Below are 25,567 nucleotides of genomic sequence, written 5' to 3'. Positions count from 1 at the left end.
GTTAGAAATAATCAAGAATGCCAATTTCCTTCAGTACTTCAGTTAAAATTGGAAAAATAGACCCATATGTTCTGACAGCTCCCACTGGATAAGGCTGAACAGCTGCTCCTCTTCCTAAGGTTTTGTCATGGGATATAATTATTCTTCCATCCATAAAAAACAGAAGGGTGCCCCCTCAATAGTATAAAAATGCTTAATATTGTGGTATTTACTAATATGGGCATTACAAAAGACATGCCCTAAAGAAGAACCGAGGTTTGAGCTAGGTAAAGGAAACACTTAATGTGGTAAAACCATAGGCCTCTCTGTCACTTTTTATCTGAAATCATTTCGCAGAGGTTTAAAAGAATCTTAGCGTGCTCCAGTTACCTTTATCTCCTCATACTGATTTAGTAGGCACAGTCATACTAAGGAAGTGGTAAGTCCCTGGCAGAGTGCAGATGGATGAGGAAAGCTGGGTCTCTGGTGACAGACCCGTTGCTGTATACCCATTGCATTCAGCCCAACTAAAAAGGGGGAAGTGGCTTTGTATTACATTTACCATCTTCGTTAGGCAACAAGGATGATCTCCAGTCCCTCTGTCAGGAAGTGTGATCTTAGGATAGTCCTGGACTAACACAAGTGTAACTGCATGCCTGAAACAACTTGTAGTGTTGTGCAGCACGGCAAACAGGATCAGTGAAACACAGCATGAAACTAAATCCATCCACTGTCAAAACGAGGTGCCAGGAGTAGGCAGAACGGGGCCAGCTGTGTATATCTACGTTATTTAAAGGTTTCCTTCCACAAAAATGACCACATTGTCCAGATGTGGCTATATCTTTACATCACTGGTGTGGTGATTCATATGGGCAGTCCACAGATCTGACTACTTACTACTAGCACTGTAGGTAGGCCTGTTATAAGCTTTAAGTGTATCCCATCGCTGTGGTAAAGTATGGTAAATACACATTTTTCTTGCACAAAGAGTAGGAAAATATGCAAAGTTAAGGGTTTTTGGACACTTGTGAGTAAAGGACAGGGAAGAAAAGTTAAACAGAAAAACTGTTTTTTGCGTTTAGCAGACAAAATGAGAACAAAACAAACTGTTGCTGTTGTCAGTAAAGATTTGCACTGCTTACTTCCATTTTTGGCACAGTTCTTTTTACCATGCTTAGAAGAAAAAACAGCAATCACCAAAACCTCTCTTGTTGGTCAACAATTCATTTGTTGATAATGTAAATGAACCTCAAGAAGAGGGCACCAAAGTAAAAAAGTTGAGCTACTAAATCCATGGACAGTTCCAGGATAGTCTTAACAGCTGGTGTTAACACTGAAAACATTGACTGGTACTGCAAAGGGTGAGCACAACGTGTTGAGCAGGTAGGGGCTTGTCAATGAGCCAGATACAGCTTTTTCAAGGTCGCTTCCAGACAGCTGTTCAAGAGTGATGCGGCAATTTTGTGCTCTAACCCTACTGTAACTGATGACTGGACATTCAGTAGGATGATTCCCCTCTCGTTCCATAAAACTGCCATTTATGTGGGGATAAGACCAAACAAAATTGGCATGTGATTATTGCATTTCAGCTCTGTGGTGATCTACCTCAATTTACATTAGGCCAAGGGACTTTAAAACTCCAAATTTGACTGTACAAGAGTTATCCTCTGTCCAACTACCTGAAAGGAAGTTGTGGGGAGCTGGGGGTTGGCCTCTTCTCACAGGTAACTGGTGATAGGACTAGAGGGAATGGCCTCAAGTTGCACAAGGGGAGGTTTAGGTTGGAAATGGACATTTCTAGGAGAGAAAAGGAGACATTTCTACTCAGAAAGAGCAGTCAGGCATTGGGACGTGTTGCCCGGGGACGTGGTGGAGTCACCGTCCCTTGGGGTGTTCAAGGAAAGGTTGGACGTGGTGCTTAGAGACATGGTTTAGTGGATGATATTGGTGGTAGGGTAATGGTTGGACCAGGTGAAGGTCTTTTCCAACCTTAATAATTCTATGATTCTATGATTATTTGCCCTCTGCATCTCTCTGGTCTGGGCTGCAGCTATGGATCTAAGCGATGCTGTAATCAAGCTTGGAGGTTTGATTATTAGCTTCATCTCTGCGAGGAAGGTTCAGTCTTCTCACCAGTCACAAAGAGAACGGTGTTGGCAGGTGATGCCATGGGAGGTGGGAACTAGGGACTTAAAATAACCTGGGATTTGAAATTAAACTGTAACAAAACTCCAAACGGGCTAGTTCTGATCAAATAATTCATTTCAATCCTGCGCCCTACCTTACCGACCAGTTCCTCACACTTACAACCAAACATTCCCCTACATCAGGTATTATTTGGCAGTCTTGTTGCACTGCAGCCCTGGTTAGGTAAGTTAGGTAAATTCAAGGCTTTTTATTGTCTTGCCATTTCCCCCCCCCACCCCCAGTTTTCCAAGGACTTGAAGATATTGATGTCAATTGTGCCAAGAAAATAAAAGCTGGAAAACAGTAGCATATGAGGTGCAAGAGAAATTGTGTTCCTGTCTGTACACCAAGCATTTTTCAGTTTCTTCACCTCTGGTTGAAGGGTTTTGATGGTGCAAATAATAGTTACTCTAAATCTAAATCAGCTGTTTAATCCAAGAGCTCTTTTGTTTGTTTCCTTTTTTTTTTTTTTAAATATAGTTGTAGCTTGTAATGTCACTCAAGTGTGTGCTGACAAGAGATGGAGACCAATGGTCCAGTTAGTCAATGCTGTCCCACGCAACGGCAAAAGGAGATGCTGCTGAGGGCGCACAAATGGACCCAACTGCCTCCAGTGGCACTTTCTTCTTCCCCCTTCTGGCCTAGCACCAGCAAGGTATGTGGGTACCAGCTCCCTGATGAGCAGAACGGGCACTATGACCACCTGTGTGTATGGATATGTGGAATTTCACTACACAGAAGCACTGGAGGTGAAGCGCTGCTGTGCCCTGAGACTGATCTAAGTCATCAAGGACTGCTTTTTGCCTCCCGTTCAGTGACATTCAAATCTTCAAGACCACTCCTGCCCCAGAGGAAAGAGCAGTGCCCTGCAGGCGGCCTCACCACCTCCCCGCCCTACGACCCGAACAACACAGCCCGACCCCGCCGGCCTCCGACCCCGCCGGCCTCCGACCCCGCCAAGATGGCGGCTGCCGCCCTTCGCCTCAGCGCTGCGCCCGCCACCTCCCGCGCGCGCGAGCCCCGCCCGCGCGCATGCGCAGGGCAGGAGCGTGGGGGCCGGGCAGCCGGGGCCGAGAGCCTCGCGGCGCTCTGGCGGGGGAGGGGAGGGCGCACACACGTGAGCGCCGGGACCACCCGGCGGCTCCCCGGCAGCTGCCGTGTCCGGCGAGCGGATTGGCCGGTCGGTGAACCTTTCACCTTTTACCCGCCTCCCGCCGCCAATCGCGCGGCTCCTTTCACAGCGCGGCGATGGGGAGCGTGCGAGCTGCGCAGGGCGGAATTCTCGGAGCGGGCTTGCGTCGCGGGCGTTGGGCGGCCCCCGTTGGTATGGGTGGGAGGGCTGGGGGAGGTGCTCCGTTTGCGTAGGGCCGGCGGCGTAAGGGGGGGGGGCAGGCAGGGGGAGGCGGCCGCGCGGGGGCCCAGGTGAATGGAGGAACCTGACAGCCGGGGGCAGCGCGGCGGCGGCGGGCAAATGGCGGCGGCGGCGGCACAATGAGACGCGGCCTGTAGCGGGGGGACGCGCCGGGCCGCCTCCCGTCACAGCAGGTAGGAGATGGCGGCCGCGGCCCGGCCCCGCGGGTGCGTGAGGCGGGGGCCGCGCTCCGGCCCCTCACGGCTTTGTCTGCGCGCGGGGCGCTGAGGGGGATGGGGGGGGCACGGGGCGCCGCTCCGGGGCGGTGTGTGAGGCGGTGTGCGGGGCGGCGTGCCCGCAGCGTGCCCGCAGCACGGCCCCGCGCCGCTCTTCCCCTCCCCGACCGCTTGTAGAAGGGGGGAAAATGTAGCGGCAGGGTGGTGAAGGCGTGCCTTGTGCCGCGTGGTTCGGGGCTGAGAAAGGCCAGGAGGGGAAAAAGGCGTAGTTCTGCGCTGGGGTTGGTTGGTGCCGGGGGTAAAACTGGAAAAAGGAGTGAATGGGTAGAAAACTGACTGTGATATTGACATCTGGAGGGATTTCTTAGTGTATTATCCTTCCTCATAAATCATTATTTCCAAAAAGTAAATCACCAGTTAACTTCAAATACTGGAAGTCTGGAGGTTGTTTGGTACTTCAGGTTATAAGATATCAGCAATCTTTACGCTAAGGTATTGAACATCAAGTTATACCGTGAGCTAGAGTGGTGCAAGTTGTAGGTTTGAAGGTGATGACCACTTTTAAATGAAAAATCAAAACAACTTTTTAGACACTCTTTTCTTTATATTACTTTGTTTTTTGTTTTGCTATATAAACCATTCTGGGTGCTGTGGTGAAGTGCAAACTGCATGCATATCTTTGGTGAGTTGAGTGTGTGTGGTGTTTTTCTTTAACCAGTTGATATAGACACAAACAGGAATGACTTCTAATATGCCATAATTATTCTAAGTCTCTCTATGAAGAGGAGCTTTCCCATTGTCTGTGTCTCCAAGATGTGTTGTAGTCTTCCAAACTACAAAAGGTTTGGAGATATTCCTAGAAGGTTGCAGCTGGAAGGTGCTTATATGTATATCCTCATTGGATTGCTACTTCATTATTTATTAATGCATAGGATTTAAAAGTATATACCTGTGTATTCAGAAGTGCCAAGCTTTGAATTAGCTACTGCTGTTTATGAAAGTGTCTTGGTGATGCTTCAGTTCTGTGCAAGTGGCAGCTCAGTACTCAGCAACCAAAAAAGCTAAAAATGTTGGAATTAACATTTAAATTAAAATAAACTGGCATCAGTATGATGGAGTTTAATTCCTTGTTTGGCCTATATATTTAATGCTAAATGCAGTTTGGGTATTCTTCCTGTCTGTCTATTCTACATGAAAAAGGCTGTGTTAGGCTAAAAAAAAAAAAGGTAGAGGCAAAGTTGACTAGGACTTTTCACCTGGGGAAAGAGTCCCCAGAGGAGGGGTAAGGGGCATTGTGCAGTAACTTTTTTTCACCTGCTTTTGAAAGGTTACTGTAGTTTACAGATTTAAAACAAATGAAAGGAGTTACTACTTTATATCATGGGTAACTAAAATACCTGGTGCAGCATATTAGGAATGCCAAAAGTTTACCTGAAAAATGAAACAGTTAATTTGTGTGTGTGGGGGGGGTCAGAAACTATCAAACACGGAAATATCTTCTCAGGCTTGGCAAACATCAAGGTGACTGGTCAGTGAAGGTAAATTACGTAAATTCAAGGCTTCCCTTACTATTATACTCCTTCATATATGTCCTCCATTGGATACTGGCAGAGGGAGGCCAACAAGCTGGAAAGATACTTTGTTTGACATATTATACAAACCTTTTTTTATAGGAGTTATACTTTGTTTTTGAGATCTACCTTAATGCTCTGTAGATTATGGGAAGAAAAAAAGCAGAATCTACAGTTACACAAAAAATGTTTTTTTTTTTTTATTCCATACATTTCCTGTTTCAAAGATTTGTAAGGTCCTTTTTCCTTGACACAAAGTTGCTTCAGGTGCACCTTATTACAGAGTTTCAGTACTGCTGCTTTGCCCATGTACACTTTCTGTATGTGCATTGATCTGTAACTGAATGCAAATTACTGACAAAAACAAACAGAAAGCATTTTTATACTTTTTAGTAGAGCAAGGAGCAACCTGGTAAAATGAATATGGTGAACGTGCAGTTGACTTATTTCTCTTTGGGTAAGCTGTAGAATGTGAGTGAGAGCAACAGTTCAAGAAGGTTTTTGGAAAGGATTGTATGCTTAAGGACGAGCATTATAGAGTGACAAGCATTATAATGCGAAGACTACAGACGAGTTTTATTTATGGCCTTAATCTAATCTATCAAGCATCAAAGCATACTTTGACATGGATTATACCATTATTTCATAATTATTGGAGAGAAAATGTGGTTTTCTTTTTCTCTCATGCAGTTGGTGTGGTACAAATGGTGGATATGGAGCTTGATAGGTTGCTGGCAGAGCAGTGAGGTGGCCGCTGTGCTCCACTTCCCTCCTGTTGTAATGGCTCGCTCTGTAGCCACTGACCATCTGTGTCCCATCACCTTCGTATTTCAGCAGTAATTTCTTCATACTGATAGCACAGAATTTATTTTACACTCTCAGCTCCACTCCCTCAGAAGTGGCTCCCTTTAAGTTAAGTAGAAGTGTAATTGTAGTACTGTACAGAGCAGTGACCTCTGTATAATTGTGTGAAATGTGCTTTTTGAACACGCTATCTTGAAGGCAAATAATAAGTAAAGGAAAATCGTGCTTTCTCCACTCCATTATTTCTTTATCCTTCAGCCTTTCATGACTTCCATATGGATTGTGATAAACCAGAAGAAAAACTTGATATATAGTAAAAACTAAAACTTCACTTTTTAGATGAAGTTACTGCAATCTTTGGTTTGAATTTGAAAGTTTGGTGTTCAAAGAGTGCTGACCATTTGAGGGGGTGGGCAGGTGTAGGAATGTCATTAAATAACCATGCTAAAGGATGGAATCAATGGGACACAGCAGCATGCAATTTTATTAAAGTATGCCTTGATACTCTGTTAAGTGAACTCTTGGTTTTGTTAGTTCTTCCATGCCTTACCTACTGATGTCACAAATGTTCAAGTTTGAACTTAAGCAGCGTATCTCAAACTCCCTTGTTATTTCTGCTCTTTATTGCAGACTGAGTTAAGGACACTTTCCCTGGTATTTCTTACCTTCAAATTGCTGCATGGTCCGGAATTGTGAAGCAGAGAACTGGAACTAGGAAGAGCAATATTCTCCAATTTTTCCTTGCATAAATACTACTGAAGCCAGGGTCTTTTGTACCTGTTGTTGTGGCTTTTATGTAGCTGTATATACACGAATCTGCAGGTTCTATTTTATTTTTTTTGACTGAGACAGTGGGACAGGTGGGTCCCTTCTGACCAAGGCATTAGAACCAAAATCATTCTTTCTTCATCCTTGCAAATTCAAGAGTCTTGTAGAAAAACTTGTTTGCTCTGCTTTTTTTTTTATGTCCATCACATAGTACTGCAAATGCTGCCATGTAAGGTGTAATCAGTTTCTGCCCATGTTTTGCATCTTTTGTTGCCATTCATAAAGGATCAGTTCCTTAACTGAGTTCACCAAATAAGTGTGCATTTGTGTCCGACGTGCAGTGGGATGGCTGCTGGGAATAGAGGTAGACAGGTTTGGACTATTTAAGTTGGCATTGTGGGTTTTTAGATTCTTTTTGTAGTTTTCATAAATCACTCATCAGTGTACCTGTTTTTTTCTTGTTTTTTCTTTACCGTTTGTGTACACAAGAAAATCCCCAACCCTTACTGTTAATTATTAAAACCTGGTTTCCAGTGCCTGTCTCTCTTTTGGAGTCTCTTATTCCTGATAAAATGTCAACCCACGTAGAGTTTCCTCAGCAGATGCTAAAACCTGACTGGGTAGCAGGAAACACTTGGTCTCCTTGAAAATGCAAGAATTAATGATTATTTTTTTAATCTTTATGAAAGCTGGCTGGAATTTTAGACCTCCTTGCTGATAACATAAATTTCCTTTCCCCATAGGAAGAGAGGCAAATACAGTTTTTCTGAAGTTAACTTGTTTGACTCCCTTGAGCTGATTTGCCTATGCAAACGTGTCTGGGCTGGCTAACTTTGCAATTCATGTTTCTTTTTTGTTTGCAACAGCCTCCCTCCCTCATCTGTGATCTAGATCAAGTTTCTTACAGCTTTCTTGTAACTGTTGCTGGCTCTTTGGCTGTGTATTTTCTTCTTCAAAAAGAAGTGAACAATGTAAATTTGCTTCATAGTTGATGCTTAAGAACTTCTAGAGATGATCTGTAGTGGTCCAGAGTTAATTCAGGTATCTCTCTCTCTCCACCCCATTCTTTCAGTTTAACTTTCAAGTGCTTAAATCAAGGACAGTTACAAGATGTTTGTATTCTGCCTTTGTACATTAAGAGAATTAGATACATTTAAGCTGACTTACTTTGGCTTTATAAAAGTTCAGTCACCTTGGCACTAATATCCTTATCATTAAAGGTGACCAAGTATAATCACTCTCAAGTGAGACTCTTAGTTCCTCGCTTAAGTTTTGTATTTCTTAGTGGGCAAATCTGTCTGCCTTGCTAACTTCATGGTCAATAGTTATGTCTTCTTCCAAAAAGAAAAACTAGGGGAAAGCAAATGCATTCAGTATAACTGAGTTTTAGCCTTGGGTGTTATTTTTTTTTCCTCTGGTTACCTACAACCTTTTGCCACCATGGCACTAAAGTTAAATGCCCGTATTGCTGATCTGCCCTGTGAAGTTATTAATCAAGAAGTGATATGATCTCTCGAAAAGACTTGGGGGGGCGGACGGCACATGCCCCTCCCATTACTTAAGATCATTTTTAGTTACTATTGCTGTCTGACTTAGTACTGTCAAAACGATCTCCAAGGCTTTAGAAGCTGACTACTGAAGGTGGATAATGGGCATGAAAAGTACACCACGTCAAAAAGAAAACTTGATTAGATCTGTTGTTTCTGCCATATGCTCTCTGAGTCCCTGGGAAGATCTGTGTGTATTTCTTACTTATTTATTGTTCTTACTACTAATGCTTTCCTGTTTCTGTGGTGCTAAACAAGGAGAAAATTGACCTGAGGAAATGAATAGTTTCAACCTGGAGTCAACCTGAATGGCAGAGACTGTAAGAGGAAAGTGACACGAGCATGTTACTAAGAGCCTAGAGGTTATTTTTCTTTCTCATTATTTCTACAGTTATTCTAAGCAAGGCCTGCATTTTCTGTTTGCTAGGGAAAATTAAACAGGATCCCAGGGACCTCACTTTAATTTTTTACCACTTGTAATGAATTTTTTCCTTTCTTCATTGCTCTAAATAACATTGAACTCTGTCAACATGAGCCTCCTGAATTGACTTATTTTGGCACTGAAGAAACATAGAAAGCTGTAACTGACACTGCAAGAGAGAGTTGTTTATTTGTATGCCTTCAAGGATTATAAATAATTAAGAAATGTATACCCAGCTATTCAAGTCTATATGATTATCTGCTGAATACATCAGTTGATTTGTTTGCTGTGTAATCAGAAAGACTACAATTTCATGAAATCTTTCTCTGAAGAAGTGTGACTAGAATATGCACTAAAGAATTCCTGTCCTGGGATTTGAGAGGAAAGAGCTTGAGCTGTGACACAGAGCTCCAGAGGAGGAGGTGTAGGTTTTACGAAGGTAATGTACAACCTAGGCCTGCATTTTTACCTTGAAGTAGTTCATTGAAAAAAGACTGGGAGAATGCCAAAAACATTTATGAGCTCCCTGGGTCTTTGAAAGACATACAATCAACTTCCAGGAGATGAGTAATTTTCCCTATGGTAATCTTTGCATAGTTAATGCTCTGCTGTGTAGAAATTGAGATGTGAAACCTGCCTTGATTAATACTGAATTTTCTGAAAAGTGGTCATCTTAAGTCTGTGTTACTTATAGAAGATGAGTTTTCAGTAACAAAATCCATGATTAGTTGAAACTGTCCACCGACTGTTTTTCATCTCAGTGGATGAGGGCATGCAACAAACTGCTGGATGATTTTAGGGCATGTAGTGACTGGCATAATGATGAAGCAGGTGCTGATTTCTGGCAAGCATTTTGAGTAATGTGCCAATAATGCTACTAATGTATACATTGACTGCCAGCTATTAACAGTTGTTAAAAGTCTTTTATCTGGTCATCCTGTTACTGCTGTCTGCTGCCACTAGATGTTTTCTTTTGTTGCATTCGATTAATTGGTTTTGGACTGGAGAGCAAGAAGTTCTGTTGCTGGAATTTTAGGTTTCTTGTCACTTAGTGACACACAGGTCAGCAACAGTTGGCAATGAAGAAGTTAGTCTCTCTTTTTGAGTGACAGTCAAAAACCTCTTGAATCCAATTTGCTTGTTTTCTGTCACGTAGACCGTATGATGGCTGTCAAAACGGATGACAATTGTCTCCTCATGCCAGCTCTAATACTCATCTGACACCTGCACACAATTGATTTCTGCTGGTTCAGCAAGCACAAGCTTCCCTAGGTAAAGGAGAAAAATGACATGGTTAGGGAGCTGAACTGTATTTTCCAAGTCAGACCAGGGGCACAGCTGTTTAGAGATGGGAAGGAGCAGTGAGAAGAGCAGGGTTCCTCTGTCTAGCACTAGGTTGCCACAGGATTGGATCAGCGGTCTCATGAGGTGTCATCCCAAAATACTACCCTCCACTTGATTGTCTTCCCTATTGAATCAGTGAATACTTCCATATTATGTGAATATTGATTTCTCACATGTTAATTAAAAGTTGTTTCATATTTTTTCAACATTCCACTTTCTCACTTTTCTTAATTGTTATAATCAGATACATTATTATAGTTATCGTGTGGGTTTTGTGTATGAAAATCGCTGGGGTGAATATAGGATATGAACCAAAGTGTGTGTGGGGTGAAAGCTTATGGTGTGGAAAGTCTAATGGATTCAAACCTCCACTTAATGACATTTCTTTACTGAATAATATTCTGAGGTTTCAACAGCTTTTAAACAAAGATAATACCACCAGAATGTGCTAGCAAGATGGAACACTTGTGCTCTAGCTTATTAGCTTTGGAAAACTCAGATCCAAAGTTATGCCTTGTATAAAACCCATCGCTTCTATCTAGTGATAGTATAGTCTCATGACTCCGTAATTCAGGAGCTATTCAAGAAAAAATTCAGAAGCCATTCAAGAAAATGGTCTAAGTTTTAGAACATCTTTTCCTGTTTTCATCGAACAGTGATTATGTGTTCCAGGGTGGTAGTAAAACTGAATACAAATCAAAGTCTAATAACTTGAAGATGAGTGTTTTCTTTTACGCTGTTTCACATTCTTCTGAAACTTTGAGATTTTTTAGTCTTTGTCTGGTTAACCTTAGGAGCTTTTGGAAACAGAGTGGTTAGGTTTCAGCAAGGGAAGGGCAAAACATTGTCTTGACTTAAAAAAAAAAAAAGTCTGTTTACTGCCAGCATGATAGAGATTTGTAATCCTTAATCTGAAATCAAAGCTTTAGGACCTCACACTATCCACAACACAAATCTTTAAATGCTTCTGAACTTCTCACATAATTAACAGGTTGAAGTAGTTGGAAAAGGCAAGTCACCTTTGTAAGCCAGGAAAACATTCTGATTTTTCTTTTTTTCCCTCAATTTGAGTAATGATTTGTAAAATTATATGGAAGGTAGAGATTAGGCTATGCAAGTTATCTGGGCTGTGTTTTTCTCTGAGTTACTCTTGGTTTAGGGGTGAATATTGACTGCAGCTTTTAAAAACACATGTAATTTATTGGCGATAGTACAGTTAAGATGCATGAAAACTTTGAGCAAGAATGGCCAAAAAAGCGAACAGAGTGACTTTCACTCTTTGGTTTTCCACACTTAAAGTAGGGGCTAAACTTTTCTATCCTACTATATTTATGGGGTAAAGAATATCTATCAGTTTCAATTAACAGACATACTATTTAGAATATCATTTGACTATGTATAATTTTCATATGAAATTTTAGCCAATAATTAATACAGGAGTGTTTGCAATTGGTGTTACGATACTGTCTAGAGGGTTAACTAAAAAGACAAGTTTTCTACTTTTAACTTCTAAAGAAAACAAACATTTTATATTTTTCATTCTAGCTAGGTGTTATATGACCATGGAGATAATACTCAAAACAGTAAATACTTCCGTTTAAGCATCTGAGGTGTGTTGGCTTCTCATGTATGCCAGGCTGTATATAGTTGGACATGCATTTGAGCTGCCGTTCCTGCCTAGGAAGAAAATGCATGTGTGTCCCCTGGCTTAATGGTACTTGCTATGAAGCTTTGAGTGCAAGCATTTCTGAAGCTGTGTGGTGCATTAGGGAAACTGCTTCATCTAAGAAACAGCTTTCTTCTGTGTGATTTTATTACTGTTATGTTCTAGATCTGGTCACAAATTACCTGGAAAGGGTTGTGCCAGCATTAGATGGAGTGGGAGACAGCATGTGGGCTGAAGAGTGAATAGAAGAGGGATGTTCTTGCATGTATGGCAGTCTCTATTAAATGCATGTTAAGCTGACAAGAGGATAGCGTTTTGTCTCACTTCTGAGTGAAAATGGAAGAGAAGTGATGACAAAAATACTGGAGACACTTCATATTTCTATACCAGGGATATCACATTTCCTCTGTATATATTCTAGAAAACTTTGACTGTACAACCAGACATGGGCTTGTGTGAGAGTATTTGAGAGCTAAAACGAAACACCACTGGTGAAACTAAGATGCATATGTTCTGTGTTTAATCCTAATTGAAGAAAAGTAGTAGGGCCACTCTCCTCAGCGACAGCTTGCCTGTAAGGGTTTAATTCACTTTTACCTTCCAAATTAACTTCATTGCCTTGATTGATTAGACTCACTTTCTCTAAGGTCTTATCTGTCCAGCAGTGTCACAGTTCTAATAACTATAACTTTACAATCTCATTTCAAAACTCCTTATTACAAATATTACAGGCCTAAATCTACAGGTTGTTTTTTCCTCAGTTTTAGTGTATGTTTGGAAGATGCTGAAATAGCTTGAATTGTAAATTTTGAAAATGGCTATCTTTTGTATACATTATATGTAGTTAGAGGAAAAAATGAGCTTGAGTGTCAGTATTGTATTCTGTGTTCAGCAAATGTCTAATTAAGTATTTAAAGTGGTAGAACAAATGCAGAGATTAGTTTTCAAATAACAGTACTTCTGATTTTTCTTATGCAAGAATGGTATTGTAATTAATCTGTTAACTAAAGAGAAGTTAGATTTCCTCAGCTTTGCCTCCTTCTTTAGAGCTAAGAAAGAGTTAAGAAAAAAATTCTTTTGAAAAAACTTCAAATCTCCATTGAAAGTTAGGCACTACATCTGTGTAAATCATTCTGAAAGTCATACCACTCAATTATCTTCTTCCTTCAACGTGTTGGTGCCTCTCTTCATGCCCACTCAAATAAATCAGCTCATTAGCTATAGGTGATATAATCAAATGATTATTCAGTGAAATTAAAAGCCAGTTATATTTAAATATTTACTTTACATAATGTAAAGTTTTGTTTAATGATGGTTTAAAGTAATTTGTGTATAACTGAGTTCTAAATTCTTTCTAAATACACCACAATACATGTAAGAGGCAGACAAACAAGCTGTTCTGCATAATGGAAAATACCAATTAACAAGGTAAATGAAGTAAGTGAATGTTCATAATAGTGGTAACAGTACCCTCCTAACTTATTGGAGGTTCATGTTTATCAGTTGTAGACCCAGGTAATTAATATCAGTAAAGAAGGAATTGTTTCAAAGGAAACCTCAAAACCTAAATGAGTTTTTAACTGATTATTTAAAGTTTCCTTGTAAAAGTCAGTATTGAATTAAGGGGTATTAATACCGTGGATTTAATCAGACCTGCTGTATTGGGATGCTGTGGTGGAATAATTATTCTGTCTTAAAATGTGTATTATTCCCTTGCTTTTAAATGTCTTTTATTTGGTGTCTTATGACTTTCAGTATATTTTTTTTTAATTTGAGAAGGAGTATCTCTACTTCTCGAATGTTTTGCTTGCATTCATGTTTTTCTTCTGTGCTTCTTGAAACCTGTTTCTTTCCTTTAATTCCTTCGTACCTAGATTGAGCTTTCATTGTTCTTTGTCATTTAAATGCTGGCAGCATTTCTTCTGATACTGCCTAAAAGGTTGTGTTCCTTACAGCTGCTGCTTCTTCCACCCTCTTGCATGCTGCTTCATGGATCTCTTTAGTCTGGATTTGATTGTCCTCTGGAGAGTTGTGTGCTCAGTCTGACCTATGGAATTGGTCATCTGCAGGGCACAGGGAGGATAAGTGAGGGCAAGAAAATATTCCTCATCCAGTACTCATTGTTAAGTGAAAGTGTTGAAGCATTTGTAGAGCTGCCCAAGGGTCAGATAACAAAAGGTGTCTAGGAATGTTTCCACAATGTGCTGCCCTAGAATGAGTCATAAATGTCAAACACTGAATTTTCTCAACTCAGGTTGGAAGAATGATATGGTGATAAGTGCAAATTAGAGATTCACGTGTGAATCTGTTTTTCTTTTGCCAGAGTCAGCATCGTGGAGATGTGTTCCACTCCTTACCGTTTGTCTTTCCCTCCATGCCCCCAAGATTTCTGTAGTGAATATACCTGCTAGGATTTTTTTGGTAGGTCCTGATATATCCAGAGTAGAAGCTTAGGACACCAGTGGAAGGGAGAGACAGTCTAGGCTCTGCTCATGCAGCTGCCATGTAGACATCACAGAATGTGGTTCTTTCTTTTTCTAAAAATTCAGAACTGACAAAATCACCAAAAAAAAAAAGTTTTATTGATAACTACCTGCTGTTGGCTGCTTAATTGTGCTGGAATCAAGCAACCTGTAAAATGCTTGCTTATTCCCCGGCAATCAGATGATACTAGGCATAATTGTAGGTGGTTTGACAACTTCAGTGCAAGCTAGAACTGATGTGGTATGAACAGGACAGAACTTTTTCCTTTGCTTCTTATTTTTCTATTTTTTTTTTTAAACTGCTGTTATTTGGTAACCAGTTCTGTGGAGCTGGAATTCTGGGTAGAGCAAAATCTACACTGATATATGTATTTTTTTTATAAAAGCTCTTCTGAATTTTATCTTTGTTCTGCCCTGAAAATACAATTCTGAGCTGACTGAATTGTAGGACTATGCTTTAGTGCTACAGAAGAGAGGAATTCCATTTAACTGATGAATGTGGACCAAGATCCTGTAGGTATGTCTGTCTTCCCAGTGCAATATTATCCCGGTTATTTAGGCTAGATCTGGAACTGAAAGAACTCGATGAATATATTAATTCTGAGTTCCCCTGGGCAGAAGGGTTAATTGCCAGCTGGAGTATGTCCTGGTTCCAGTTAGGACAGAGTTAAGTAGCTCATAGTAGCTGGTAGGGTGCTATGTTTTGGATTAGGATGAGAAGAGCGCTGATAACATGCTGATGTTTTAATTGTTGCAGAGCAGTGTTTACACCAGGCCAAGGACTTTTCGGCTTCTTGCTCTGTCCTGCCAGCGAGCAGGCTGGGGGTGCAGCAGGAGCTGGGAGGGGACAGACCCAGGACAGCTGACCCAAACTGGCCAAAGGGGTATTCCATACCATCTGACGTCATGCTAAACAATATATAGGGGTGGCTGGCCGGGGTGGGGGGGCCGGCTGCTCGGGGATAGGCTGGGCATCGGTCAGCGGGTGGTGAGCAATTGCATTGTGCATCACTTGTTTTCTTACACATTATTATTGTTAATACTATTACCATTATCACTATTATTATTATTATTGTTATTATTATTTTCCTGTCTTAATAAACTGTCTTTATCTCAACTCACAGGCTTCACTTTCCCGTTTCTCTCCCCCCATCCCAGAGAGGGAGGGGGGAGGGTGAGCGAACGGCTGTGTGGTGTTTAGCTGCCAGCCGGGTTAAACCACAACAGAGTACTACAGTGTTATATTGCTTCCAGAACCCAAACTAACCCAAACTAACATTGGAAACTCTCAACTGCACCATTTACCGGGATTTAACTGCTTTAAAACGCTATTTCTCAGCCCTGAATGGCTTTATATAAGAATTTAGAAAAAGTGGAATTGTTTAGCAAAATTCAATTATTTTTGCTTTCTAACATTTTTCAATAATCATTAAATGAGTCGATGCAATATTCAGTTAACCATAATAGCTTTGATATCTGGAACCACCCTTTTATGTTCATAGCTGGGTAATGCTGTTGTTTATAGGCTGGGATAGCTTCCACTCCAATTTTAAGAAGTAAAAGGTAAATGTTCTGTGATGTGCTTATCTTCCTTATTTTTTTAATGGCTCACATAGGTAGTAGCAAAACAGCTTATTTCACTTTTTGAAGCTCTTTTATTATTCAGCAAGGAAGAGCAGCTTGGTTACCTTTTTTGGTAAGGTGAATAGTATAAGTACACGTTACTGTATTTGTGATGTACAAAGCTAACATGAAAAATTGGACTAATGCTGCACTGGATTAGAAAGATTCTTACCTATAATGTAGACTTGGCATTAGGCAAAAATACTTGCGAACATACACACAGAGAAATCTCTCACAGATACCTATTTTATCTGCACTAATTCTTTGTCACCTTGTATTCATTCTGCTCCTGTGGAAGATTCACAGACGGCTGACTCCAGACCAGGTCTGTTCTCTGATTTGTGTGTGCGGGCTCTGAGTGCTACTGGTGCTTAGCTGCATCAGCACTGCAGTTAGGGGACCCTTATGATGAACAGGGCACTTCACAACTTCGCTAATGTGTTTGGCTGTTTATCTTGTTTGACCTTCTTCTGTCTTTCATAGTTAGAGTGAAAGGCATTTAAGGGGGGGGCGGGGGGGGGGGGGGGCTTTTCATTTTAAGCTCGTTACTGTTAGGCATCTGTGATCCCATGCACAGTGCACAAGGTGTTCCAGTTGCATTTTGTGCATCTTAAATATTTTTATTTTTCGAAGTCAATAGTAAGGCAATATTTACACTCCTAAGATTTCTATTTGAGACATCTGATAAATAAAGATGTTTTTCTTTTTTTCTTTTTCATTGCAAACCTTAAGTTGTAGAGCACAAGATAATATTTACAAACCGTCCCAGTTTTTCTTACCTCTGGTTCAGGACTAAAAATACACAAGACAAACGTTTCTTGTCCTGTGCTGCTATTTTTTGCCACTTCACCTTTGCTAAGGATTTCAGCTGTCCTATTGCCATCCTTTCACCAAGTAATTTTTTATAAAATATCTAAGTTGGTTTCTTGTCACCAGTTATTTTTGAAAGCCAACAGTACTACAGATAACCTGTGATGCAAAAATACTGTATGAAACTTCTAGCTTCATAGTGTTAAAATGTAATTTTAAAGGCTTCTTTGAATGCCAGGCAGTATGCAAATATGCCTTTTTGTGCAATGTTGAAAAGTGGTCAATGTATTAAAATAACTAAAAATAGCTAATTCATTATAACTTGAAGTCTTATTATTCTTAATTTGTTTAACTGTAAGTAATGTAAAAGAATTAAGTTCTAATTTATATGCATATGTTTATATGGAGGGAATAGCATTATATATAAAATGCTGTAGCTTTTAATGCAATGTTCATTGTGCTCCTCCAGGTACGTAGCTGTTCAGGGGCTGAGACCCAGTCTTTCTGTAGGATATAAAAGCTACTACCTTCCCAAGTCCCAAGGATTGCAATTTTTTCAGTGTGACTCAAATAGAAAGCAGTAATAACTACTGTTAGAAGAAAGGTTATTTCAATTCTTAAAAAATTCAAAATATCTGGAATCCATGTGAAGTGCTTCATGGTATGCAAAGTTTTCTAGTGTTGGTTTTGTTAACACTGCCAAAAGCACTGCACTTGTTGATTTGAGATTATCATCCAGGTAATTAATGTTAGCCTCATTGATTCTCAGCTCTAAAAACAATAAATAGCTTTATAAAAATCTTTATTTTCTTGTGCTGTGCACAGTAAGTTGGTTAGCCAGATGTATAAATTACTTCCTTTTCTAATGATCTTTTCCATTTTGTAATTTATTCAGCTCGCTCTGCAAACAGGCACATGTATTCTTGTCTGGCAGTGGGGAGTGCTGTTCTTCATATTTTGTGTGAGTGCACTTGAAACACTGTTAAGATTCCACAGAGTATTTTCATCGACTCCTTTACACATTATTATATAGTCTGTTTAAAATAAATACGTAAAAACTGGCAGGCATATAGAAATGTCTTACAGTTTATACAGTTTTTTCTTCAGTAAAATGAAGTCTTCCCTCTACCCTCCTCATTCCCCCCTATTTTTTCCCCCTATCTGAAGATATCTGTCTGCAGATTGGATTTCCTGGCATCTGAGAAGGTGTGGTGGGGTGTTTTTTCTTTTTGAGGCAAGAAGACATGAAGGCGTTAATGCAAAAAGACATCAAAGGTCTGTTAATTTGGGGAGCGTTAGGTGACTGTCTTTATAATATATTTTTATGAACTTAATATTAATTCTATCCCAGCTTCACATAAAAGAAAATTCCAGTAGTGTGTCCACAGGTAGTTGGCCAGGAAAGAGTATACACAGACCTGTAGTGTGATTAGTGAGAAGCTTTACTTTTTTAAGAAAATAGACTAAAAACCACAAAGCCCAAAATGTAATTAAATAATGTAGTAATCGGTATGTAATACTTCTGTATTTTGTGTGTTTCATTAGGGTAAGTTAATTTGCACTATTAATGATACATAAATTAATTTGGGGAAATTAAGCCTACTATTTCCACATTGATTCGTGGGTGATAGATGAATTAATATTATAGTCAACGCTAAGAGATCTGAACTCTCATTTAGACTTGGTGAAAATTGTAAAAAATGGCTTAAAACCCAGATATCCATAGACTTTTTGCATTGTGATGCTAATAATTTCAGAGACCTCTTGTGTTGTAGGACTCCATTAATAACTTTGGATGTTCTGGCAGAGAAAGTACAGAAAACTGTCAGACACCTGTGTTTTGGGGAGCTTGACTTCTTGCCACACGGGGAGGAAGGATTTATGTTTTTGTTTACGCAAATAACAGGCTTGAAATCCCCACGTGGGGTTATATTCAGGGGGCAGCTGCTGCTTTTACTTACCGTAAGCAAGAATAATTGGTGCTTTGGAACTGTACTTGCCTCACAGCTTGCCCCTGGGCTGGGGAAAAGAGAAATCCCTGCCCTAAGGTCTGCTTAATTGCCTTCCTGTCAAAACATACACTTGCCTGAGAGGCTTAAACGTAACCTTTAGCTAAATTAAATAATTACCAGTAAATAATTTGCTACCTAAGTAAAGGACCACATAATAAATTCATAGATCTGTTTGGCTATGTTTTCTTCTGATATTGATGTCATAATATTATTAACTGCATAAATTAGGATCTGTGCACTTAACTGTGATTTTTAAATGGGTAAGTTTTCAAGTATAGCTTGAAAAAAAAGGTGAGATAAGTATTACATGGAGTAATTTGACTTTAATTGTTAAATCTATTAAATGTTTCAGTGTTCTTACACTTGGCTTCTCATTTAAAGGGATGTTCTGAGTGTTTTTTTTCCTCCGGACTTCCATGGAGAAGGCTTATTAGTTCCTTAGATGCTAAGAGTATTTTTTTTTTGGAGTGAATCTGAGGTAGTATGGAGTTTGTACTGTTGTTCCTGACTAGCTTTGTTTGCAGTGTAATAAACCAAAGAAAAATATTTGAAATATAAGGTTGCTGGGATAATGAAGAGAAGGCTGACTCCCACTTGGTACTGACTCCACTTTATAACATGTACACACACACAGGATGCCAGCCCAAAGGACTTTCTCTTAACCATAATGGTGGTTTCTACCCTCTGATGCTGCAGGACTTTGAATCACACTACAATTTGTTTGTTTGCATCAAGATGGTTCACCTCATAGCTCTCTTGTGAGCTTCAGTCTGATTGCATAGATCTTCTTACAAGATAAGAAGTTCATTGTCAAGCTGGTAACAGTTCATGAATAATAGTTTAATTAAGCATTAATATCGTTATGTGGATGGAAGGAATAGTTGTTTAACTTCAAACTGTAGATGGAGAGAGAACACTAATCTTTTTCAAATTCAGTCCATTGCCTGTTGTGTGTCACCAGCTCTTTTGTTTCTAATATTTCATTCATCCATCTTCCAATCTTTTCTCTTTTTAAATAGCAGCAGTTAGGTATCACATCAAGATGATTTTCAAATACTGAATTACAAAACCACAGTATGAAAAAAGTAAAAATGAGACCTGTTGATATATTTTTCTGTATACTCCATAATACATTTGCATACTTGCCTTTTTTGCAGTAGCAAATAGCCTAGATACTTGAAGGTCTTGGCTGAGTTTGGCAGAGATGCGTGGTTGCTTGCAGATTGCCAGGGCATTGGAGATCTGCAGGAGTAACTTGTGTCACTTCTTGGATGCTTTTCTTGACATCTTTATAGGACCTGATTTTTTTTGACGTTGCTGCTTTATACTTTGATTATTTGGTGTGTTTGCAGTGTGCCTAATTAGACAAAATAACTAGCTGTTTTGGAATGCTTACCTTCTACCTTTAGATGAAATATGTGAATATTGAGCTCTCAAAAATTGTTACTGTTAAGTTTGAGTTTTCTAGAATGTCTTCTGTTGTTAGTGGTATCAGTGTCATTTAAAAAGTCACTTTTCCTTTTTCTCCTCTGCTTTCTTAACAAGACTTACAGCCAGTGTAGAGTAAAATTATATATATTATACTATATACATGTATTCTGTGGTTGAAAAAATCACATCAGATTGGGCTCTGGTTTTTGTAGGCAATCAAAGCTGGCTGTTCATTTTGTTATTTACGGGGGTAAGCCCTGTCTGTGTCCCTTGTTGGGCTGGGATCACTGGCAAGCTGCACGTGCCTTGGGCCTGCAGGCCCAGCTGACTGCTGCACCAGGATTTTGTCTGGGCGGGTGCACCAGCACCATTTAGATGCTAATGGCATCGAAGTTTGCTGTTTTGTAGGAGAACTTGACTGCATCTCAGGAATGTGGCCTGTCTGGTTATATGTTAGCTTCAGCATTAAAAGGGCCTACTGTAATTCCTGCCTGCCAATCGATTAAAGCTGCAGTCTTCGGGTTTACAGCTGGGATGTGCCAAAGGAAATCGTTGGGCTTGGTGGAGAATTACACACTTCTTTGGTTCTCCCAAATCTTACCTACCAATTTGTTTGCGTTTTGCTTGCCATCTATGTTTATGGAATAAAGTGTATTTGCTGTGTGAAGCAATACATGGCATTAGCTCTGCTGACAAATAATTGAGACTTCGTGTTTGTTATGTGGAAGGGTAACTAAATGCTGTAGTTGCAAGAGAAGCAGGAAGAAACAATATAAACTGGTTTATTTCTGTATTTTTCCTGCAGAAGTGACAGTTTTCTGTTGTTAGGCTATTTTCTGGTTCAGTGCAATACGTATTCTGGTTCATGTTTTGGAGGCAGCGAATAGATGAATAATCTAGACATAACAGGGATATATATTATAATCAATTTAAGTTCTACTCACTACATCCTACCCATAATTTTCTGTATTTTGTGCAGAAAAAGGTGTGTGTGATGCAATCGTGAACTTGAAAAGTATCCCTGGCAGTAAGATTTGTGTTGGTCTATTTTATACATTAACATGGTACTCATCAGATTTTCTGCTTTGCACTCCCTACATGTTCTTGTTGTAAAATAAAGCAAAAATTGTTTATTTTACTTTCTCAAAAGAAGTGCGTATTCTTTAAGCTTTTTCAAAAGTGTCAGCTGATAAATTGCTTGAAGACCTCATCACAGTATTAGGTGAAACTCCTGTGGAGGGAGCGCAGGGGAAGAAAACTGTAAATCTAGTTGTACTCAGCTAGCAATTACTTTAGCAGATAAAACAGAAAATATGCAAATATCTCCTGAGCACTTATGGCTTTCAGATGCTGGCTGTCTGTATCCCTAGCCAAAAAAGGACATATGATAATTAGATTTTGAAGGACCATGTGCTGTTGCTACAGAGCTAAATATTAAAATGCAAGAAAGCAGACTACCACATGGCACAATTGATTTTTATGGCAGTTCATGTTAAAATGCTCTCTTTTTATATTGCCTTTTAGGTTACCTAGGGTGAAACAAAATTACAGGCTTGGAAACTCTGGAAAAGCTCAGCATCAGCATTTGAGGTAAAAATGAACATACTGAAGTAATCTTGGGAGTGTCCTTCTTGTTAACTTTATGGAACTGATTGGAGTAGAAATTTTCATCAAGATTCATTTTACATTTAAGTTTTCAGTATTGATTAAAAAAAAATTGACTTCAGAATCTCTCTAGGTCTGGGAAAACTAATATTTTAGGTGAATATCTCATGTAAATTTTGTGCTTCAGAGCTTTGAGGATATTGTAAATCTGCTTAGATATATTATGTTTTGTGTTTTTAGTTTTATAAAGTTGCCAACGTATCTATGAAACTGTCATGAATGACTGATTTTACATGTGTAGTTAAATGTGTTTATACAAATTGACATTTAATAATTGCAAAATATTACTTTAAATATGTGCTAATGTGCTTAGAAATTGTTGCGGCTTTTTTATCAATTTACTGTATTGTGGCTTCAAATTGAAATAATTTAAATGAAATTCAGATTTTTTAATGTTTAACCTAAGTGAATGAAAGTACTTGCGCATGGAAAAAACATTACATTTGAAAGATAGAAAATCGTTTAAAACATACTTCTACTGTATTTCTCATATGAACCAATTATTAATCATAGTAACCTGTTAAGAAGGATTAGAGAAATATGCTTTCCTCGCATATTTAAACTATCGAAAATTAGTGTTTAAATCACTCTTTAATTTTTTGTTTCTACTACTAAAGTAAAATAATTCATGTTCAGGATGGACTTTAACTGGCCAAGAGAAATGAACTATTTTATTATAGCACTGACACCTTTATAATGTTTATAACCAAATGAATTTCCACAGTTAACCCTGGTATTGTAGTTCCTTTTTCAAATCATTTTTATACTTCAGAGAGATTTTTTTTGTTGTTTTTTAAGAGCCGAAGCTTGCAAATTATGTGATTAACCTACAAGCTGATATCATGATGTCAAAATGCAGTTTGGAAAGCATAAGCACAGAGGCTGCAGAAATTAAAACGGTAAGTCTGTGCGTTGTGGTATGGGAGAAACAGATTTTTGTGCACCGCTTCAGTATATTCTCCTGGTTTATATTTAAAGCTCCTTCAGGACCATTAAGTGACTGCTGTGCATGTGGATATAGGAACTTATGTTGACTTTCTTTGGAAAGAATAATGAAAATACCTACATTATGTTATCCGTGGATGGTTAGGTAAAGCAATGGCATAAAGAAAGGTGTTTGCTGAGCAACACATGCTTTGATATTTTCTGTAAAACTGGATATGATTGGAAATGTATTTTTAAAGCGGTTATTGTTTAACATTTTTTGTGGGTTTTACACTCAAATATAGTTGTGTAGGTGAAATAGAAAGGAAAAGAAAGGGGAAGAGGGAAGATGCAAAGTGTTGGAATTAGAATTAAGTTTATATGTTTTAGGAGATAAAAAGTTATTGATGAGGAAAGTAGATGGCAGGTAAGTAGTTTTGGTTTTACTCTCAGTTTGGGTTATAGTTGAGCAAAAACAGGAGAGAGACTATCTGATTAAAGTTGCGTATTAAAAAAAAAAAAATGTATATGCAGCTCGATGTCATAGTGAGGGCATACATGTACCTAGTTTCACCTGCCCTCACCTCCATTTGCCTTGTATTTAAATGCTGTGTGCTTCAGGTTTTATCTCTTGCTCTCTGTGTTAAGGGGGTGAAAGGAGGAATCTGCATCCCAGCAGTTCCACACCCCTGATTAATGAACTGTATAGATGGGCCAGTTGCACTGGGACTCGTATGCATCTTTTTAAACGATGAAATAGTTTGTCCCAGTGTCTGGCTGCACGTCTGTATTTGTTACAGGAGAACTGTCTCCTTTTTAAACTGTTACTCTGAATGCCTCGTATACTTGTGTCAGTACCGATATGCTAGAAAACAGATGCGTTTTCATTTTCTCATTTCTGGACTAGCAAATACCTTAGAGCCCATGTACACTATGCTGATATATCAAGGTATAATCCTATTGCTTTGGGGTCTGTTACAATGTACAGCAGCATAAGTTTGTTGGTGTGAACTGTGTCCTGCTGGCTTTGTTGATAGAGCTGGGCTAATTGCAACAGAAAGCGTTTATTATGCATTTGCCTCAAATCTAGGTTTGCACATACCAGCGACTGAACACTTGAAGGACTTCAGGGGTTGTGCATTTATCTGAATCTGCTAAGTGTCACATTATACTCCATTTCTCTCCTATTGTCAGTAGTTTAGGAGGAGTCTGGCAGGCATTCCAGCTGCTAACTATATCGTGTTGCATGTAGAAGTGCTTTGGAAGCAGCTCATTCAAATGTGGAGCCTCAGTGTAATCTTCATTTTCCTAGGTTTTCCAATTAGAGTTTTCTGACTAACAAAAAGCAACCTCTGACTCCCTTGGCTTGCTGTTAGTACAACCAGAACATTGGTCTCTGTAAGGTTGTTTTTATATCATAAAACTACAACAAATAAAATCTAGTTCAAGATGAACGTTCACAGTGAATACTGATTGTACTAGGGAAACCAGGGAAGCTGGCTTTTGGAGGAATACTGAAGTTTGAGTTTTGTAAGCATTTATGCATTCTGTTTATATGTCTTGAAAGTGAATAGATCTAAACTTTTATTTTTAAAAATATTGTAGGACCACAAAAACTGTTAGTGCGTCTGGTGAAGGTCTTTGAGGGATAACTGATAAGGAATGTTTTGTGCAGTTCCACTGTATATGTTGAAATATGTTAAAGATAGCATGCAATAGCAGGGATTTCTGATTCATGCTCTTTAATTATACTGTTTGACAGTATTTTCTTACTTTAAACGTCTGGGCCAAGCGATGTCCTTCAGAAACTTGGGAAAGTATACTTTGGATCCTGATTTAGAAACCAAATAACGGAGGAATCTCGTATGTTCACCTTCACTTTAGCAAAGTAATTCTTGCTGGAGAGAGCTTACAGTATAAAAAGAAGTCACTATACCAACAACTTTAGTGTTAACTGAATATTTTCCATTTTTTTAAATTAGCATTTACATTGATCTTTGATTCTGTACTTTGTATTCTTAATATTTTACAAATTTCTTTTTGTTTTTTTCATCCATTACCAGGAAAGAATTTTCTGTATTAGATCTTTAACAAATTCATGTTTCATGTAGTGCTCAGACATGTAATCTGTTGTAAAGAGTGCGATGTTCAGACTCTTTAGGTGCTCATGGGAGAGAATATACAAGCAGCAAGTTTCTGTTTCTACTTCTTGTATGGGTTGTGGTTTATTTACTCTCAAGTAAGTGTTATTTCATCTCTTCCTATCAGAGGTTAATCTGTTTTTTTCTTCCAAGGCTGACAATGTTTTTAGATAATAAATCAGAAATCTGTAGGCAAAGATGAAAACCTATAGCGTCAGAAATAATGTTTTTTATTATTAAGACTGTATCAGAAAATCAGACATCAAGGCTAGAGGTCTTGAAGGCAGAGGAAATATGTTGTATTTGTCAGTAATGATTTTGTTGTTAATAGGAGGGAGGTGTAGTTTTGTATTAATTTGTTATAAATGTAACACGTAATATGCATGCAAGTGGTGGTTAAAAACTTGAAAGATGAATCCCAGTGGCTCTAGTCTCTTCTCTGTTTACTTCAGTGTCATTCTATAAATGTTTTAAACAGTCCTTGGACCAGGGTTAGATCCAGGATGTCCTATTTCAGGTGAGTGCCCTACTTGGTTTGGCTTGTATTCCTTAGTGCAGTAAAACTGGAAGTTTTCTTGTGCACCAAGGGACTGCTCCAACTTGG

At 39.1% G+C, this 25,567-nt stretch overlaps 1 protein-coding gene and 1 long non-coding RNA gene across 9 annotated transcripts in view; one reads left to right on the top strand and one right to left on the bottom strand.

The window, feature by feature from the left end:
* The first annotated feature begins 3,231 nt into the window (after positions 1 to 3,231).
* The window catches only part of DICER1 (dicer 1, ribonuclease III), a 73,170-nt gene continuing 50,834 nt past the window's right edge, over positions 3,232 to 25,567 (top strand). For 2 of the 8 annotated variants that reach the window (XM_080594904.1, XM_080594900.1), the window contains exons 1-3: positions 3,549 to 3,711; positions 21,758 to 21,823; positions 22,697 to 22,797. The gene's annotated coding sequence lies outside the window, so the exon portion shown is untranslated. The other 6 variants (XM_080594903.1, XM_080594905.1, XM_080594902.1 and 3 more) reach the window with 6 other exon arrangements.
* Positions 11,337 to 21,751, bottom strand: LOC308196204. The gene is made up of 2 exons (XR_013952124.1): positions 15,593 to 21,751; positions 11,337 to 15,003 (listed from the first exon to the last, which is right to left on the bottom strand). It is a non-coding gene; the product is annotated as an uncharacterized lncRNA (long non-coding RNA).

This window comes from Anser brachyrhynchus, assembly GCF_964034855.1.
Source record: "Anser brachyrhynchus genome assembly, chromosome: 5".
NCBI lineage: Eukaryota > Metazoa > Chordata > Aves > Anseriformes > Anatidae > Anser > Anser brachyrhynchus.
Note: the sequence above shows the minus strand (reverse complement) of the source record. Positions and strands in the feature narration are given on the sequence as shown.